The sequence below is a fragment of the Bombus affinis genome, chromosome 13 (assembly GCF_024516045.1).
Source record: "Bombus affinis isolate iyBomAffi1 chromosome 13, iyBomAffi1.2, whole genome shotgun sequence".
NCBI lineage: Eukaryota > Metazoa > Arthropoda > Insecta > Hymenoptera > Apidae > Bombus > Bombus affinis.
The window spans coordinates 7,864,630-7,886,367 of NC_066356.1; the positions used below are offsets into that span (position 1 = coordinate 7,864,630).

Consider the following 21,738-nt stretch of genomic DNA (forward strand, 5'->3'; position numbering starts at 1 on the left):
AAAGAGACTAATCCGACAAAGTTGATCGATCGTCTTAATGGAATCGCGCGACGCTATTACATGGTAAGAGAAGAAAAAGAGATATTTTCATCTGTCTGCTTTCGTGGTATCCAACAAAGTATCGGAAACAGTGACTGTCGCCTGACGGTTCGTCTCTTCCAATCCAGCATCTCTTCGCGACTCGTGCGCGACCCCGAAGAGAGCGTATCGAATCGAGGATCTTCGCAAATTTTCGGGGAGCTTCGTTCGCCCACGGATTCTCCCGGGCAGCCGGCACGGCTCAGTATACTGCGTGGCAGCCTGGACCGCAGGCGCCTCCAGTCGAGGGCGCGTAGTTCGCGGTTGCGTGTCTGTGCGGACGCACACCAGTGTGCTTCCAGCGAAAAGCGCCTGTACCGTGCTTTTTGGGACGCACTCACTTTTCCACCGTGCGCGTAGTTTGTCGCTCGAAACCGACGTCTCGCCTGCGGTTCAATTCCACGCCAATCAATCGAAACTTTGCATTCGCGAGTCGTCAAATTCCTACTGGAAGGGATAAAGGACATTCGATAAACAAACGGAATTATCGAGAATCCGTTTCGAAACTTGGTATCACCTGCGACCCAGCAGCAACTGATTGCCAGCTCGGCTCGATTACATTCGCGTCTGTCTAAAGAAGATGGAACTACCTCCGAGTCGGTTTAAAAGACGCGATTCCAGCGACCATGGCGTTGAAACAGTTGCACGAAATTGATCGTCATTGGTCGAGAATCGATCGACGACGACATTCGTGAAAGTCATGGGTACTCGTCTCTCAATCAGGTCGACTGAACGCGGTTGGCCAGCCGTCTGAATATCGTCTGTAACGTTTACACGCGGATACTGCTGCTGGTTCCGATTTGTGGTGCACCGACCAGTCGCGCTTGTGTGTGCCGTGTACGCGGAAGATGTACAACGCATAGACCGTTGCTGTGATACGCTGTCCCGCGCGGTTCTTTGCTGTCGCTGCTTCCAAGTGGCTGGTACACGGCGTTTGTGGCCAAAAGAGTAAAGAGATTAGCGGACAGACAGAAAGACAGGGAGAGGAACAAAGGGGAAGATATAGCGTGCTCGGGGAGAGGGAACGGAAGAAGAGAGAAAGAGGGAGCCTGGAGAGAGTAATGATCGTGACGACGGTCGTACGGACAAATGAACACCTCGGCACAGCGTTTGGGATATTCCAAGTGAGTAACTGGCCAACCGAACTTGTAACTTCTAGATACGTTCTCGCTTAAGAGCACTCGCTTAGTCTGGTAGAAAGACAGTTTCATTAAAGAACTTTCCTTTATTTCTCCTCATCCTGTATATTCGCAAAGTGGTCATCTCTTAAAACCCAGGTAGGGAGGGGGTTGGGGCAGAATCATACGGGGTACGACTCAGAAGTTTCCAAAGGCTAATCGAAAGATAGAGAAAGAAACGATCGGATCCGACAAGTCCCGTTCGATCTTAACCGAGTGAATTTCATTTGCAGAATCGTTTCACTAAGCGAAAGAAATTCTTCGAACCGAAAATTGAGATGAAGCCCATTTGCCAAACTGGTTCAACGAATCCCCCAGGGAAATTCGATGAATTTTTTGGCCCTCCCCTCGCCACCGTTGCGCTACTTCTTCGCAATTTTCGTTCCACTCGAGCTCTCAGCCTTCTTGGCTCCTCACTGAATCCACGATAAGGAATCATTCGAGCGTGTACATTCCCTTGGCTACCGCATTTGGCGCGAAATCCAACATGCGGTTGGCACTGGACCTACCAATGCCGCGCATTCTCCCCAAGCCGGAGCTAGGTTCGTGCTTAACGAGAATTTCTTGGTGAAACTTGTCGGCTGAAATTTCTTTCCGCCTCCCGACAAACTTGGCCGTGTTTGAATGTGCGGCAACACACACCGTTAACTCGGCCTTCCTGCGCACCCTGCAACGATGCGTCGTTCCTTCAAATAGCCGCGCAGACCAATTATGCAACGATGATCGTTAAAGTGAATCGTTCGACTCACTTTAATTTTCTTTCTCCTTTTCGTTCGCCCGAATAAAGTAACATATCTTACGACATCGATAGATGCTTTTCACACAGGAGAAACCAATTTCTACAAGAAGATTCGCGAAAAAAGAAACAATCTCAATGGGCGGATCGAGATAACGAAACTCACTGGGGTTTTATCAGTGCGGCGGGAAAACTTCCGGAAAAATAGGAATTGAATATCCGACCGAGGGAGATAGGAGAAGCGTATACGAGATAAAGATATATCGGAGAATAAAAGTAAATCCTACTCAGGGACCTCCTCTTACACCTGTACGCGAGGACCGACAAGTTTCTTCGATAACCCGGTGGATCCTAGGCGAGGAATCTATTCGTCTACTTTTCTATCCAACGACGGAACGGCATTAATATTGTGGTTCGACAGGGTTCTCGAAATGTTATTACATTATTTATACGTTATAAACGGAGGAAACAGGTTCGAAAGAAAGTCGTTTCTCCTTTACGTTATTTTGCGGATACCGTTGTAGCTAGAAATTTGCGGATAGCTCGTGGCTTTGTTCCTCCGATAAGATTTCACTTTCTTTTATCTTTCATCGAGCAGCCGGATGTGTAACATTACCATTTATATGGAAGAGTCCAGGGGACGAAGCTGTGTGCCTCTGGACGTCGACATCGAAATCCAGACAGAAGATCCGATACGAAATGGAGAGAAGTGTCGCGAACAGAAGTAAAGAAGCAAAAAGGTTTGAAGACGACAGGAGTAGGTTTCAAATGGTACACGACGAGAGATAGAAGGAGAGGGACTCGGGATACGACTCGCTTTTTATCAACGTTCTAAAGTGCACATTTCTGTAAGACGAATCGCGAGTCGAACGTGGAAAAACCTGCCTTCTACTTCTTCGTTGTATCCTGTCCCTGCCCCCTCCCCTCCCATCTTTCCACGGAATCGTGTTAAGAAAAAGAAATACGCGAAGCAACTTGGCTGTCGTTCGCGAGATCGGTTAGAACATGTTCCCTAGTTCGTTCGCGTTACATCGACGAGACAAATTTTTCGATTGCTTTAACTTACTCGTACGCGTTCTCGAACTCGTAAGCGCTCGAGCGAGTTGACATTAGCATTTAAATGGCGGAGAGAAGAAGGACTACGGGCTCGTCCGCTACTCGCGGACTACGTGTCGCGGATTTTACGCGAGAGCTCGTACGTGCAAAACGAAATCCAACGGAAGAGAGAGAGAAAGAGGGCGAAGATCGGCTAAGTGGAGGACATGGGACAAGATAGAAGTCGCAAAGTAACCTTTACGACGTTTTAAGAAGCGTTCATAATGACCGTGGTTACAGTATCCAGTTACAATGGCCCCGACCGTTGTACCGTATTAGCATTTACACGAAGTTAATTGGCTTTATCGTGGCCCGTGGCGCGAAGATAAAAATGCACGTCGCCCTGAGAATCCATTAAACGAGAAACTCAGGGAAATTCGGGATCACTAGTGGTTCTTAAGAAGCAAAAGCAGATACGAAAGTAGAAACCGCTGCGAGGAACCAGACTATCGGCATGTCGTAATTTTCGTTCAATGTTCTCCTTTGGTTGAACTGGCTCCCTGTAGCTCTTAAGGAGCCTGGAAGGGGCTAAAATGAAATCTAGATGCAGCTAAGAAACCACGAAGGAAGAGAGAGAAACGTGGTGTCGAGTGGTGGTAAAAGAACCAATGATAGTGACGGGACAGAGTTTATGATGAAACTATATCCTTTTTTCAATTAAAATCCAAAGCTACAACAACGAAGAAGGTATCCAGTGCGTACAATTGTTCACGAAATTATTCGAATACTTACAGGCATCCTTTATGAATATATTATGAAACGAGACTCGAGTAGTCAACTATCGTGATTACGTCGATTAAGTTTGAAGTTGACAAATTTGGAAATATACGCAGGAACTATAAGATATTTAGTACAAGTATGTATATCACGAAAATCATAGAACTATTCAAATAGTCAATTATTCTTGTTATTACAAGGCTAAATATTCAATGGGAGCATTTTTAAATAATTTCTTACTGAATATACATTTGCAGTAAATATCTCTCGAGTTATCAAATTGGTTTGAAATTTTGCCAATAATATCAGAACTCTTTATCGTCATAGTGTCACTAAATGTTAGAATGTTTTATATAACACGCAACGTATCAATGTACCATTATAAATAAATATCGCCATTTTCACGAGAAATTTCTTTCACTGTGTTCGGTAATCTTGGCCCACCAATTAACCTGCAAGCGTATATCGTAATTGCCTTGAAGGCTAGCGAATGTCTCGCGACGCGGTTCGTTCCATCGCTAGCGAAGAAGTGGGAAGAGGTCAGAAATGGTAGCAGAGACTATCAGGTGGGAAACAATGGATAAGGTAGAAAGGAAAGCCACGGGTTGGAGAGGGGGTGGTAGGCTGCGGCGGGAAAGGAGGGGAACAGGAGATGTAACTGCTCTTATTTCTTCTCGCTGCCGCCGTGGCCCAGGCGGGAAACAAAAGGCGATCCGACATCAAACATTCAAATTAGAAAACTCCCCCGCCGGTCCGTGGGCCGGATTACCCCCTTTCAGTTTCCCCCCTAAAGCATCAAGCAACCCTCTCTTCTGTGTGTTTCCGCAACCCCGTCGCGCCGCGTTAAACCTTCACATCCTACTTTCCACGAAGCCACACACGATTCCAGCGGTTGCTACAGTTGCCTGAGCCACCAGTTTAAGCCTCCCAGCCTACTTTCGTAAACCCGCCTACGATTTCGGCGAGGCTCGAGGTAGATCGTCCTTGTGCACATCGCCGCTGGTCTTCTCTCACTCTCTCCCTCTTTCCTTCTGTTTCTCTCCGCGTTTGTGTTATCTCCCGCACGAGCACGCGTATACCTACATATATGCACCTCCGCGGGCCTATACATATTTGCTCGCGGTCAGAGGGAAGGCTCGCGGCTGCGGTGTTAAAACAAGGAATACGAGAGTACGCCCCACGCGATCAAACAGGGCCACGGTATTAGCAGCCGTTTCTTGCGGAGATTAAAACGACGAAGACACTTTGTCTCTCTAACCTTGGCTATTATTAAAATTACCCTCCCGCGTTCTATTTTCGGCGGACGTTATATTATACCTGAGGATTAGAGAGTCAGAGACGGGTGGTTCTTATGGAAGTGGCTACAGTAAGGATTTAGTGGTAACAGGATTTTTTGCCTATGTAATCTTGTCTGGATATACGTAGATCGGTTGATAGCCTATCTCTAACTTTTCTACTGAAAGAGATAGCTAATTGGCACAGGTAAGTATATAGATGTAATAAGTCGAACACTAAGTGACTTCTGTCCTAAAACTCGCAAGTATTGGAATACTTATTGATATTTGGCACAGATTAAATTAAGTCCTTTTCGTTTATTTAGTTTATATTAAGAAGAGGAGATTCTCATCTTATAACGTAAAATACCAAAGTAATGTAAAAGTAAAACTTGTTGGAGTTCTGCAATGAATGCGATGAGTAGGTGTTCCAGCAGTTATAACTAGTGCAGGAGTTGCTGTATAGATGTACTCGTATTGTTCGTTAGTGAATGTAAAGTCGATTGCATCAATCATATGTTGCAACATGTTCAACATAGAGCATTGTATGACAGGTTCTAGATACATGCTGTTATACGATTTTTGTGGGCAAATTCCGTTACGTAGATTTTTGTGGGATTTATTACCATGCGATTTTCATGTTCGCTCGGATGAAGAGAGATATGGGAATCATTTCAACACGGATGACGAAGTAAAATATGTTACGTAGGGAAATCGGACGCAAACTCTTTGAAGAAAGTTCATAAATTAATTTCCCGATGCAATCGATTTTTGCGCGCTAAAGGTATTAACAATAAAAGATACGTTTCCAGTACAAAATATGTCGTCTATCTTTTATGTATCAAAGATCGTTACAACTACTAAGATTTCTTGCCAACAGAAATGTGTTTAGAAGAGTGGACATTCTTGGGTGTTGGTGCAGATAGTAAAACATTCATAAGAAGCTTATAAGCGCGTAAAAAGTTTCATTACTTTTCGCGAGATCCGTAGAAACGCGACCTGCGGAGGATTCCGGGACGTAACTCACGTTTGTGGCTTTAGCCCGAAAGTTTTGTTTCACAGAATGCGTACAGACTGTCGCGGTAACGTTTCCAAGTGTATTTTCCTGCAAAATCCTGAAACTTTTTTACATTAGCGGAACACATATCATAAATCAAATAGGAAATTCTGTAACTGCTTTTATCAAAATTACTTATCGTGCAAGTCTATCTGCCAAGTCACAATCTCACAGAATGTCGCACAATACAAACGTATTTATCGAAAGTTATGTTGGAAAAGTTGCTCGAGTTCCATTAAGGAATACGATAAAAATTCTCCTACGACGGATAAAGCAGGAAAGAATTGAGATCTTCGTGGATTATTTCCTTGAAAAATAGCGAAACTTTCATTCGAACGAATATTTCGCAAACACCGGCAACGAACGAAATTTGGTGACACTGGCGCGGTTCGCCCTGTATATCATCCCTCGTATGAGAAATAAATCTGCGTTCCAGATGCTTCCGCGCACGGACAACCTATCCCGGAAAAGTTTTCGCGTTTTCAGCAGAAAGGACCTTCCCCGAGAAACCATCCTACTTTCCTCTTGAGAGGCCTACGCGGTGAAGATGTATTCCGTGACAGGTCGAACCACTTGATGCCAGGCCGAACCCCCTCGTATCAGGCCAGGGAACATATTTTATTTAACGGTAACCGTTACTCGCATAACCCATGAATTTCTTGCCCTTTTAATGGAACGTGAAATTTTTGATCGCCCTGGGACCCTGTCCTACCTACTCGTAAAATTCGTCTATCCAAACCAAGGAATGCTTTTTCAACGTAAGATGCTAGGCAGAAATGTAATATTTTTACATTCAAACTTGTTCTTGTGTCTACGATAGCTTGCGAAGGGAAATTTATTCAAACAACATGTTTAATAATTCGATGGTAAGGGAAATAACGGGGAATTCTGAAGTGTCACCGACGAAGCGGATCGATCGGACGCGTCTGACCATGTACGTTATCATTCTACTTCGAAGTGTACGCGACGCTCGAATTTTTATAATTTATAGCGGGGTGGGAACGATCGCGAGTCCAATGTTGTATGAAAACCTATCCCCTGAAACAGCCTTTATGGCTTTCGCATTTAAGAGCGCACGGTACCCAGGCCAGTAGTCAAAGTCGATTAAGTTTTCGCGCGGATAACCAACGCAGCCCGGTTTGCCTGCTGCTGTTTCATTTCTCTGCAAAAAAAAAAAAAATTCCTAAGCCGCGCGCGCCCGGCGCGTTCGATAAAAGTAAACGTTACGTGTAAGCTGAAATTGACTTCGCAGCTTCGTGTGAGACGTGCCGGTAATTAGTTCCGTCGAGTCTAACGTTCGTTCCCAAGCCGAGGGGGGAGACGCGGAGAGAAAGGGGGCAGGCCGAAAAAGAGAGGGAGTAAAAAAAACAGAGGAAGTTGGAGCGAGCACAACTTGATATACGTTTCCACCGTGAGGCGGAGTTTTAAATGAGATTCAGAGCGAAAGAAACGAGAAATTGTAGGTTTCGCGATCGAACGCTTGGAGAACGGTACATCGAGCGTTGGCGCGAACGAAATTCAAAAGGAGAAAGCTCCTCCGCTGCTTGCAATTTTTTCCCGAGGTTTATCCTCGTCGCGATTTCTCATTGTTCGAACCCTCCTTCGGAGCCTCGTTCTTACACGCACAAACAAAGAGGAACGTTCCGAGAAATACAAATATCTGGCGTGGCAGTAATTAAAAGGAATCCAAGATACGAATGCACTGGTCGTCCGTGCTCGTTCCGCAGATGGTGCATCATTTCCTTGCCGTTTGTCGAGCCTGCAATTGACCTATCTTCCATCCCTTCGTTTCTTCCCTTCGTACCCTACACTCTTCCTGTCCCTCCCACATTTTTTCTTTTTTTTTTTTCTTTTTTTTTTTAATGACTGGGACCGAAAGAACTCGTCAGTAGTCAGAGACGTTCGTGAGGATAAGGGGGAAAAATAAGGGTAGAACGTATGCCTCCCCCTATCGTTTCCCTCGCTCTTTCTCCTTCTCAGTCACCCTTCCCATCGAAATGAAACGAATCGAAGTATTACTTTGGACTCGAATCCCATCGAATTTCTTTCCAACGATTCTTTTCTTTCTCGCATTTTCGTTCCTCCATTTAAATTATCGTCTGCCGAACTTTCGCTATTTTTACTCGGTACGAGGCCAATTCCGTATTTTACATTCAATCTTATTCTCCCGCGAATTTGGGAGGAATACTCGATCGAAAAATACCAGCCATTCTCCTATTCGTACTCGGAACCGCGGTCGAGTATTTGTTCCGTTTCAGCCTGTTGGCATCAGCTTTTCGTTGGAATAAAAATTAAAAAAAAATACGTATCTATAGCGAGCCAACGATTTCGACGGAATCCACGATTAACCTATTCTCTGGCCATCCTTTCGTCGACACTTGTCGTCCACCGTTAGATCTCGAAATCAATTGAACCCCTGGCGAAATTCAACTCTATCAGATAAATGCAATCAAATTCCACTGAAAAAATATTACCGACGGATATATCCTGAAAAGATTGATCCCACGCTCGCACCACTTTTGCACGAAGACGACTCTAAAGTCCACATACGAAACGCAGTTAATAGAACGGGGAATTTAATCATCCACGTGATTAAGACAAAGGTGCGAGAGTTTCAGAACCACGCGATCGTAAGGGTTGAACACGTTTTACGGATAAGAACCACGTTTTTCAAATAACGAGTAGAAAGAAAGCGGGAAAGCTCTCGTTCGAATCGCAAACTTTGCATATTTAAGTAGGAGAATGGCTGACACACAAGAAACTGTCAGGGATGGTCCGGCTCCATATTGAATGAAACTTTGTAGACTTAAAAAACAACAAAAGATGGTAAGTACGTATTTTTTTTAGCTGCTGTAACTCAAGTTCAAGAGTTGAATTACCCTCCAGAGCTCGACTTCTTAAGATCTGACTCGGAAACAGTTACAGATGGAAAAAGATTTTAACACTTTCACCCAAACATCCACTCGGACTTTAACCATAAAAGTTTGACTGAAAGTCTGGGCGGAGGCGAGTTAAAAAGCATCCAATTTTGGTCAAAAAAATGTGTTTCTATTTCTATACCGTTCTCGAGTTAGCTCTTAAGGGGGGGGGGACTTATGGTGTGATTTCACCTCTTAAACTTGAGTTACCATTAGGAAATGGTATCTACAAAATATGTATCTACTATTTTTGGCTGTATTTGAAGGCTGCAAAGTTTTGTCGAAATCGGAGCCAGACCATTCGCGGTTCTCCCTTGTCTGCGAGATCCCAGAAATGAGAAATGCTTACCACGCTTTTCCAACAATGATAAAAGTACCTATATCTGTTCCTGATCGCGTAGCTTTCTGTATCGTTAAACTTTCTGACGCTTTCCCACGTCGGCGTTTTCACCTTTTCACGCTGATAAAGGGAAGAAAACAGTATTTCTCCCGCGATCGAAAGTGGAGGAGGCACGTCGTGAACTTCAATCGTATCAGCCTCCGCTCCGACTATTCCCTGCATAGCTTCCTCTTAAATGATCTTTTTCGCGTTCTGCAAGCCGATTCGACGTTCGTTTAATCAATTCCCATCATCGGCGTACACTACAGTGAAACTGAATACGGGACAGGAAATGAAACTTTTTTGCACAGACTCTGTACGTTTTTCTCCTTTTCTCAGTCTCAATTTTTACAATTCTTTTTCTATTGTGATATTCATTGTTGGGTTGTTCGGGACGTTCGAAATTCAGGAAAAATTTGAATATATTGTATCTTTACGATTATCCTACCTTTGAATAATATATGCACCTTTTCTTTCTTCTTTTTATAGATTTAAATAATATATCATTTCAACTGAATATCGTGAATATAATTCGCCGTTTCTCTGAAGAATTTGTTCTCTTAGTAATAAATTCTTTCAAATAGACTTTACAAACTTCTCGGCTATTCCGTTTTTTGTCATGGAAGAAATATTTTATTAACCCTGCTCCTCGAATTTATATGTATATGTATACCTCAATTTTCAAATACATATTCGACATAAAATTGGGACTGGAGACTGTGCGTAACAATAACCAAGTGCTGAAAATACCGTAACCTCTTCAAAACAACCGTCTATTTCCCTACTCTTTTTCATTTCAACAACACTCGGTAAATTTTTAAGGCTTTAATTGCGAACGTTTACGCCTGCCTCCATATAAATCATGTTTCCCGCTCTATTATTCATTTCGCTACAATTTTTCACTCGCCTTTACAGGTTCTATTCACGCATCGCAAGATACACCAGAAGAGATTCTGTTACCTTAACAAACATAGATTTATAGCAGTTCCGCCGTTGAGTTTGCCTCTATTCACCGGCGTTATTATTGTTACTTCCGTTCTCCCCACCGCGTGGATTGTCGAGCCACCGGTGGTTCGTTTCGCATTCAGCCCCCGGTTCGACAAGTATAAATTCAACGAGAAGAAATACACCAGTCCTTTTGTATCGAACGTTATTTCTTCAGTTGGATTTGTACCGTTTTTCTTTTTTTTTTTATGCACGTATCGTATTGCTACGTGCCTAATTGATTCGCCAACATCGAATGGACGAATTCTCGACCCGCGGAATCGTTGTAGAGGGGAACACACACAGTCCGTGGGTTGTTTCCTTGGTAAAAGCATCACGGTCCTGGTAATCGGCCCCTTTGTACCTCTCTGTTTCCTGTGTCCCGCACCTCTGTATCTGCTTCGATTTCCTCTCGAAGAGACAAAGTACAATCGAGTGCTCGTGTTTAAATAAAGACTTTTCGCCAGACAACTCCGCTCTAAATACCATCAAATGGGAAAGGAAAGAGAAAGAAAAGAATCGCCGATAAAATGCACCGAATAATGCCTCTACCTTCGAATTATCCGACTATCCTCATCTTTCTCCCTTCGGTTCGCTACCCATCCTGGTCGAATTATCGGCCACGAACAAGAGAATCGATCCCTCGCTTCGCTTGCCCACGGACTTCGCTTCTTACCATACGTTTGATTTAACCCGATCCCATCGAGCCATCCTCGCTGTTAAAGTCTCTTGATAATCGACTTGCCACATCGGACGGTCACCTTTTTGTCATCGCTTCAAGGAATGAAAGGGGTCGAACAATTTCCCTCCCTGCTGTTAGCACCCAGGCGATAGTCGTCCCAAGGTATAAATCACTTTCGAAGGAATTTACTGTTAATTTGAAGGGTAAAGCGTTTAACTTGCGCTACTACTAATATTGGAATACTTAGTGGAGTACTTAAGCTATGAAATTCGCGGCCAGCTGACGTAATTTTTCATCTCTCTCTCTCTCTCTCTCTCTCTCTCTCTCTCTCTCTCTCTCTCTCTCTTTCTCTCTGTCCTTTGAAAGAGCACCAATGAAATATCGTTGAATGGTATTTCGTAAAGGGATACGAGGAAATTACTCATTACTGAAGATTGAATCGTTGTTTGATGGGCTTCCACCCTATTGTACGAATGCGTCCGAATGGTTGGAAAATTGTAGGTCAGCGGGAAACTCGAGACAGAAATTTGAAAAAATGTCCCATTTGTTTGACGAACAAAGTGTTTAACTTTATAGCGATTATTGGATTGGGAAATACGATAGGATTATTTAAGTTAACCGTACTGAATTCCTGGGGCCAGTTGACATAAATTTTTCCACGCCAGCTTTTGAGAGAACACAATGAAATATCGTTGAATGGTATTTCGTAAAGCAACGCGATAAACTGCCGCTACGAAATTACCGATCAGTTCTGGTCGAATAAACCGAGCTCCCATCCGGCGAATACGCCGTTCGAAAATTACGGATCACCGGGAAGCTCGTGAAAGAAGAAAATCGGTCAGAAGAACAGCGGGCATCTATTCTTCGCGAAGATTATTTTTCTGAGAGAATCGATTTCTTGTCTCTCTCTCTCTCTCTCTCTGTTTCTCTCTCTCTCTCTTTTCAACCTTTCATAATCTTGCGAGAGCTGTCGATGCATCGAGGAAAAATCCTCTCTAACGAAATATACGAGGATCCTTTGAATGTACGCTATCGTTCATAAGCGTGAACCGCATAAATGTTAATTGTCCGAGCACTGTGTCGATTTTGATTATGTGAATTTCGCCGAATTGTACAAATTAATGATAGATTAATAATAATTTGAAGCTACATTTACTATGCAATCATCAAACTATAAAGCTAAACTACGTATTAAAAGGCACGTCAATGATATATGTCATTATGTATTATGCGCTACGCAAATAGTAATACTAAGTATTTAGAGATAAAGACGATTCAGTTAAATAAAATATAACGCTTCATCAAGGCTAATAGATAAATGAAAATTTGGAGAATTTCGATTTATCGCGATTCTTAAGAATATCTCCCTCTAGTTTCATAATTAATTATGTTCTAACTTTATGCTGCGCGATAATACGTTTCCGTGACTCAAAAAAGATATAATGAATTTCTTATAACGATAAATGCAGAACACTGTTTCGAGGAAAACAGCAGTAAACTTACTTACGCCATTATAATTTTCAGCCGTTCCATTAATTATGTAAATAATTTTATAATCCCTGCGTTAAATATCTTCTAAGTACTATTAACACTTTCAAATTTGCTTCCAACTTTAACAATATAATCGTGATAGCCTCGTTTATTACATTATTGCAGTATAGTAGCGCAGTTTCATTTAATATTAATCGTACATGCAATTAAAACAGATCTCGCGAAAAATAAAATAAACGAATGCTCGTACGTATAGAATAAGCAAACACTTTTCAACGATAGCTACGTATACGATGGCTACGTTCTATATGCGGTTATGGGAACAGAAAGTGTTGAGGAAGTAGTGGTTGCGTCACAAGGCAACCCTCATCGTTCGAGAAAGGAAGATTTTTATTATTTTTCCGATAACCGGTGGCAGTTCTGCCGTGTTCCAGCCGACATCGACCAAAGTGGCCGTGCCGGCGGTGCCGTTAATCCAATTTCTCGGATTAATTAAACGGAGGTTGGTTCTCGTTAAACTACTTCGTGCTGGAATCGAGGGTGTCGGTTTGGTTATACACCTCGTTTGGGACGAGCTACCGATCGTTTCAGTTTCCGTATAATGTCATGTAAGAATCTTGGCTATCCTAATGGTACACGAAATCGTCTCGAACGACATGCTAGAATATACCATGGGAATGTGACTTTCCTTCAGATTCCCCTTCCGGAAAAGTGCTCTGGTATTTTAACAGGACCGTGAATTAGTTTTGTTAGAGGATCGTCGAAAGTATCAATTGATCGAGGTTCAATGAGGCGAGAAATTTTCCCCGAATTATTCTCCCATTAAGTGACTTTTAACGCTTAAAAAGCTTCACTTTTAACGTTCCCTTTGTCTCTATTAGCGACTCGATCTCTCAACCACAGACTGTATTAAACTGACCCCTCGCTGGTCGTCTGCACCGTGGTCAGTGCCAGACGCTGAGTCAGCTGGATTTTTTTCTGCTATCGCTACTGCGCGTACGCATTTCCAGGAAAAAATGTAGGTCGTCATATTTCCGGGAATCCGGCTGCCATTCATCAGCGCTCACGTTGCGAACGTTAAAATTCCCTGTATCTGAGAAAACAATCGAGATACCGGTATCCAACGAGATACGTTATAAACTGCATACCTCTGCTTTATCCTTTTACATGCCAGTACGTATTTCCCGAAATCGTGACAATCCTTTCGATCCTATTACTAGCGCGAGATTAGAGTGTCGGCAATCTTTTATCAAGAACACCGTTGGATTTAAGAGAGAACTACCCAAGAGCACTGTTGAAAATTAAAAGAGGAAACTTGAAAGGAAACACGACCGGTCTAAAGGTCTTTCAACGGCGACGTATATCCCCGTCTGTGAACAGGAAGCGACTTTGGCCGATGCTTTCACGTGCAATCGGCGGCCTGATAAAGAGACCGTCCTCGTACGTGGAAATGGCGACTGTGGCGTTCAACGATAACAGGAGGGGGAAGGGTATGGGAGAAGACAGAGAGGGATGAAAGGGAGACACACACTGGCTGAAGTTACAGATTATTCGCGCACATTTACACGACAGCCATTTCCAGGGTTGTTTCGTGGCGGGCTTGAACGCGGCCCGAATTCGCAGCCGAACCGCTATAATTTCGCGAGTTAAAGCGGCAAATAGGTGGGAGGGGGGGGGTAGAATTGTAGAATAGAGGGTGAGAGACAAGTTCGGTGGTAGACGCCGAGTGGGAGAACACTTTTGGCTGGGGAACTTTGCTCGTATATTATGGGAGCTCGTGGTAATTGATTTTGCGCAATCGTGTTAAAGTGGAAGTAGGTTTCGTCCCCGGAAATCACGGCATTGTAACGCGTGTTCGTGACTTCGGGCCTGTTAATCCCTTCTTCTTCGATTCCCGCGCTCAATCCCCGACGTTTGGAAATACGTTCGCGGTGTTATTGCCAATAAGATGCTCACATTTCTTCGCGTCCCGACACCCCCTTATTTATATTACGAACGTACGGACGCTTGCCGCATTGACGTTTAACGGCTCGGCGTCTCCTGGAGGAGGCTACGAGCGCAGCCACATCGCGTTGCGTCGATATATTTTATCTAACTATCGTCTTCGCTACTTTTCAGAATAAGAAGAATAATGAAATCGGTAATCTTCTTACGAAAGATGCGAAATCTACGCGAAGGGATCCTCGGGACAGTCTTCAACTGCAGGGATAATACACGATGGGAGTGAAATTATTCATTTGGAGGTTTTAGAATGCCTCGCGGAGAAGGGTAGATTTTAATGTGATAAAGATAATAATCTGGAAATGTTTGAAAAATGGAATTTTTAGTAGATGGGTAGATTAAGGAAAGAAACTTAATTCTAATTCCGTAATACAGACCCAGGGATATGTATTTTCCTTCGTCCCATGAATTTTAAACGAATTTGACATGCGTAGGGACGAGGAAACTATATAATGGGCTTAGTCGAATGAATTTCCAGCATATACAAACGAGATAACGAACGAACTTTACAGAAACATTGAATTACAATTGGTTGATTCTGGAAATGCGACGGATTTTTGTCACGCACTTCACTTTCCGCGCGAAAAAGTTTACTTTAATCGGATTAAAACAAATTTTGCGATAAATTATGAGAGAGTACAGATACGTGTACAATAACTTTCCTGATTTAGCGAGATCCTAAATTATAGGATTAAGTAATTGCACTAAAACACCAGACATCGCTGTATGCGTTTCAGTTGCAGTTGAATTAAAATATTTGTTAACTCGTGAGTTAGTTTGATACTGAAGACATCAAATGCTACAGCATATGCGATAACTAGCGTCTGTTGCAGATACATGTAAAAATCTATAGTCATTAAGAATTGCATTATTATTAAAATAATCGACTAAAGCGTGAAAATAACACGACCATTCTGCTTGTCGTAACAATGAAAAAAGCCAAAAGCATACAAAAATATCAAAGAGTAAAAATAAATATATCACTAGATTAAGGCTATTACTTATTTATAGAAAAACATTTTATTTAAAAAAAATAAACCGACATTCTACGTTAAGCACAAATACATTAAAATTCATGAAATAATCGATCGTGAATTTTTTAAAAATTGTTCGAATCCAATTATGATTTTTTTATTTTTCTATTATCATAGCATCAAAAACCACTATGCGCTATCAACTGGCCTTTGGCCGATTATCCGGTTTATGGTCAACCTGCGGTCACTAGTGGCCAGTTTCACCAAAACGCTTCTTAATGACTAGTTGACTACTGTCGACGTCTCTGGGGATATTCTCCCTGTTCGTACTACTTTCGGGGACAATGGCCATGCCAAGTCGATGGTAGGAAATAATCTGTCATGCAACGAGTTTCCATCTGAGCCTGCTTTAGACGATCAACAACCTCTTGACCCAAGTACTTTTCGGTCAGCCAGTGGTCACTATTAGTCACATTCCCGAAAATCATTCCTACCAACTACACGAATACTGTCGGCGTTTCTCGACCTACCCTTTTCTGGCTTGACAATCGTGGACAATGTCTATCCCGGATCAGCGCTGGAAATAATCCATCACTCCTCCAGTTTCTCTTCGACAATACCTTTCTAGAGTACAATACATATATCGTGAAATTGGGACTGGAAAAATGTCCACATTGAAGGAAGCAATTCTATCATGGGGAACAAAGAGAGTCTTTTTAAGACAACAGTGATTTCCACCGGTGAGAGGAGAATAGAAATTAAAAATTCAAGAGTAAAGTGGCATAACGCGGGGGCGTTAAAAAGAAATATTCTGGCGGAACAAGAAAGCAGTGCGAGGACGTTAAGAATAATTGCAGGAGTAAAAAGAATGTAGTGTAAGAACGTAAGAAAAGAATTCCGGCAATATAAAGTACAGTGTAAGAACAATAAAAAAGGAAACGTAATAATAAAAAGATAAAGTAAAGGTATCAAGAATGAAGAAAACTGCGGCAATAGAAAAATGATATGGGGGGGGGGCAGAAGGAAAGAAGTTGGTAGGAATAAAAACGGAAGCCTATAGGGATGTCAAAAAAAAGGGAACTTCAGTGATAAATAAATCAGTAAAAGGGCGCTAAAAAGGAAATTCCAGGAATAAAAAGAGTAGCACAAAGACGTAAAAAGCAGGATCTTAAATTCGTCTCTCAGTTGCCTAATTATCGGCGAGATCAACCGCCCAATTAACAAGGTACACCAGGAACCTTTAAAACGACCAGCTCGACAGATAGCGAAGCCAGTGGAAAATGTAAGCAGCCTTATCGTGGCTTTTCCGGCCATCCACTAGAGTATTCCAGCATGGAGGACAAGCGGGTGGGTGTTAGAAGCGATAAAATCTAGCAACGTCCAAATTTTCTGATGTGTCGCGGGACACAAAATTACGAGGTTCGGAAAGAAAGATGAAAAGATACGCGCAGTCATGTCTCGTGGCTTCTCTTTTCTTGCGAGATGGCAGCGTCAAGACCTAACATATACGACTTTTGAACATCCATATTTGATCAGCCGTATTTCCTTCCTATCATGTATAGTATATATTTCTCCACGGTGAGTAAAAGGTCTTACCGATCTCCAGTTTTGACCTGCCCACGAAGTTTCTCACGAGCTCCACCGCTGACCCTGTTCGACTTTTACTTGAAACTTCTGCCCCCTGCTTCCTTTCTGGCCTCGCATCCGCTGCCCCATCGGTCTGTCGCCACTTACCCTAACTTCTACTTTCATTTTTTTCTTTTTCCCTTTTTTTTTTCTTTACTCCTTGCGCTCCCATTTGCCTGTGTTCGGAACTCGAACGAGGTCGTGCGAGGCGTATTTTAATACGAGCCGAAACGTGTCTGGCAGATGCAAACGGATGGCAGACGTGCACTGCAAGAATAACGCTTGCACAAACGAATTTTCAAACGGAAATTGCATATTTGTCGAGCTCCCCGGTCAGATAGAGAGACAAATAAGAAGTGGATAAGGCAGGGTTATTTGAGTCAAAACGGATAATTTTTAAGCGATTTATGTTTGAAAAGAGAATATTCCAGTCATGATGAACAGTGACTTACAATATCTACTTGCATTGAAAGCCCGGTAAGCTTTCGTAGGCATACGAGCATGTAACTTGTACTCGTTAAAAGAAAAGCACGTTCAACTTACAGTTGCTATTATCCTAATTCAGTAGCGTGTATTATATTACTTGGTCTCTGGAAGTTATTTCGTTGCTTATTTTATTAGTTCTTATATAATACTTTCTCGTTCGAATCATCTTCGCATTTTTAATACTAGTTGTTGCAGAGCATAATGTACCCGATATTTTTTCATTCTTTCTTTATTGCATTAAAGACTAACGATGTCTCATAATTTACAACAAATTTAATTATCCCGTACAAAGTTCAAGATTGAGTTTTAAAACGTTGAAGTTTAAGTAACTGAAATAACCCTACGTTATTATACGATTAATATGTCTGATATAAGATTTAAGCCTTTGGCATAGTGATAAAAGAACGGGGAATTCAAAAGGAACGATTTAGAAAATAATTACTAACTAGAGAAGTTCGTAGAGAAATTTAAGAAATTTCATTAGAGAAGTTATATGCTATTCATTTCAATGACCTTTTACCAACTATCGAGTAGCTGCGCGAGTTCTTTTTCCAAAAGTTTTCATCATTTTCAATAACGAGTTCCTTCAAGTAGATTCTATTTACCTCTCTTCGAATCCTCAGAGTCCAATTTACTGGGTATAATTAAAAGAATTTTGCAAAGCTCAAAGAATAGACGATAGTATGAATAAGCGTAGAGTCGCGTCCCGTGAATCGAAATGAAGATTTAAAATCTCTTGGCTGCTTTCGTCAACGTTATCTCGAAAAATGAAATTAATCCATCCTCCTTAATCTATCTTAGTACGCAACTAAAAGCAGAACTTTGCACTTCGCCAGTTCCATCAAATACAAGATAGATGCATCGACTTGTCAAACACGCCATAAACTTTCTAAACCATCTAATACTTCTTTATCGTACAAATTTCCCGTATAGCGGTTTTCGAGATGTGGAATTTATTCTACGCGTATATTTCACGAATTGTCCGAAGTTCACTCATTGAAGCTCAGAATGTACCGTGCAAGGATTGAATAATATTCGAACGAATGAGCCTGTATACGACTTTAAACGACCTCTAGGTAATTTAGAACTTAAGAATGTTTCATTGCGATTTCATAATCCCAATTCTTTGTTTTTATTTCCTTCACACGTGCTCGAGAAACAGATTAGACTTTCCAAGTGCGGCGACGTACGGCACAAAAACTCGCTTAAAAATGCATGGAACGAAGGAGACCCTTTCCGGATTAACGACATGATTGTTTTTAATAGACTCCTGATTACGTGGCAACTAGTTTGTAGACTTTGAAAATTGGATGAGAGAAAAGTTTACTTTTTCCACGGAAAATCCCCAGCCGTCATTAATTTCCAGTTTTTCCTTATTGTCGCGTTCGTAAATTTTCGCGGTCGTGTCATTGGACTCGGGAGGTTGGTCGCGCGGTATTTTCTAACGTTAATCAAAACGTGTCAGCGCGTTCCTGATATTCCTTTAGCGAGGATTCGCGAAATCCTGATTCGTATTCCGCGGCAGTGTCCGCGACGCTATCTCCGCCAGTGAGCAGAGTTCATCCGATAAATCTCAATTTTTATTCAGCAGCTCGTGAAACGCCCTTTATCTTCCGTCGGCTTCTCCCTTAATTTGTAACAAAAAAAAAAAAAAAAGAAGGGGAAATCGCCGGCGTGGGCGGAGCATGGCTGGGGAGCATCAGACCGGCAGCGAGTTTCGAGGAGCCTCACCAAACTTTTTTTAACCTTCGCCTTAATTTCACCCTTGCAAATCCTACCCGTGTATATATATAAAATATAGTCACTCATAAAAGTCTACATATAGCCTTTGTGCTATTAGTAAAACTTAGAATCAGAAATTCTCTTGAGAAATTTTTTTAGGTATTAGCTGAATTTAGATGTAGACATTTAATCAAATAATATATGATCGAGCCTCTCAGAAGCCTAGTTGATCAACTCTACTTTTTTGTTAATTTTCTGCCGAATATCGTTCCTTGATTCCTCGTGCAAAGATGTCAATACATCGAACAAAGTCAGAGTCATTTTGTTCTCACTGTGTTCTAGAAAGACGTCAATACATTGAACAAATTCAAATTGATTTTGCACCATGCAGGAATAAGATTCTGTGCGTTTCTTGATAAGTCAAAGACATAAAACTAGATGAGTATAAATACATTGATTTCCCTGACTCACTTTATGTATATGTATACGAGTGTGCATGTATAAATATTTATGCACAGAGAATTGAATCGCAGGTGAAAAATTTCTGCGCAAGTTTCTAACGAGACTTGGCCCGTTCGTGATAAGAATTATTAAATAAGAAATCCATCCCCTGGTCGGTTCGGTCGTCAAGGAGATTACGTAATAATGAAAGAAAAAAAAAGTTAAAAATAATAACCTGTACGCCTGCCCGCGAAAACCTTGCGAGCTCTCATTAAACGATATTAACGCGCGAACCTGGACACTCGTTACGTGGCTTCTTCTTCTCTTTATCCTTCTAATATCCGTGATATTTACTCGCTTATGCTTTATTTACGCAAAGCGAAGATTTTCTCGGGATCGCTCGCGACTCCTATCGAATAAACGATAAAAAGGCAGAACGGTCTGGAGAATATGAAATTTTCATGTTCGTTGTGTAAAAAAAAAAAACCCGGAATAACAGAGAAAAAAAGAAGCTCGGTAGAACAAGCTTAGTATTAACAAGGAAAACCATTTAAATACTTGGTCACGAAGCGGTTTTGTAGAATTCGTCGCTGGGAAAGATTTGCTTGAGCACGACGACGCGCTTTGTTTCTCGCTAGCATTGTGCTCATGGCAACGGTGATTCTTCTACTCGAATAGTTCGGAAAGAAGTCGGAGGAAAACCGGAAGTCCCAGGCGAATCCGCGTCCTGTAGCGTCACCAAATTTATTCGACTGTGAATCCTGATTTAGCCTGTTCGATCTTTTACCGACGATCCATTTTCCCTTTATTTATTCCCTTTTTCTTTCGAACTTTTCACTGCTTTGATGAGTAAACTTCCACGAGTATCGTGAACGATAACGACGGTCCGTGATTCGGACAAGAAACCGAGCAGAAGAAGTCCGGTAATATCGCGTCTTTTTTCTGTCGTCACATAATTAACTCGTTAAACACCAAACGATGCAAAAATCGCGCGAACTTTATTAACCAGTACGAATAAAACAAACAGCCTTCTACCTGACTTCAGTTCCACCGCGAAAAATACATAAAACCGGGATAGGAATTTTACTCATAAAGTAATACAAAAAGTATTATACTTTGGATATATTTCATATATCTTTTTCACAGTGCGTTCATGCTGTACGATTCGACATTTTTAAATTTCCTGATGCGAGAAACAGAATTCAATTATCTTAATTGAACAAAGGATAAACAAGCGAGTTGCAGTTGGAATGTCGCATTTACGCAACGTTAGTTCTTAATGCGTTACTGAAATTTCGTCTTCTTTACAGAAAGCATTTTCCTTCGTTATACCGCGAGCAAAATGCTGCAATGAAGGTGGCTGGAAGCGAATAACTTGCGACAATCGAGTAACACCCGTGGAATACAGCGTTCTAACAGCTACGAAATGAGCCTGACTAGAGATGGGCCGTTACTACTTGTGCCGCCTGTCTTTCCGCGTCTTACAGTTAATCCTAGCTTACTGCATCTCTCTGAGGCTTTTAATGTACGCGTTGTTTGCTAGATTGCCTAGCTCGTTAAAAACATAGCGATTCTATTTATAATCGCGTTTTTGTCCGCTCTCCTACAAAGGTTTAAGCATTCCTTTTACGAGAGAAAAAAAGTCGTAACAGAGTTACTAATGAAACACCCTATATATTACATTTGTGGAAATTTCATCGAATAATTCGCAGTTGCAGCTTATCACGAACGTCGGCAAACGTGAAATAAATATTCGTATCTCATAATTCGTACCAATTAACGAACATACGGCCGACCAACATTTCAAACAAGGACTTCTCTCAATACATACAGGTTTTCATATATTTTAATATCGTAACGTCGTAATTCGAGAATCAATAGCAACAGAGCAAAAGCTAA

The 21,738-nt window shown here is 41.9% G+C and overlaps 1 protein-coding gene across 2 annotated transcripts in view; it reads left to right on the forward strand.

Annotated features, from left to right (window-relative positions):
* Positions 1–266: 266 nt before the first annotated feature.
* LOC126922951 (uncharacterized) overlaps positions 267–21,738 on the forward strand; it is a 52,563-nt gene continuing 31,091 nt past the window's right edge. The window contains exon 1 of one of the 2 annotated variants that reach the window (XM_050735925.1): positions 267–1,202. The gene's annotated coding sequence lies outside the window, so the exon portion shown is untranslated. The remainder of the gene's footprint in view (positions 1,203–21,738) is intronic. The other variant, XM_050735923.1, reaches the window with a different exon arrangement.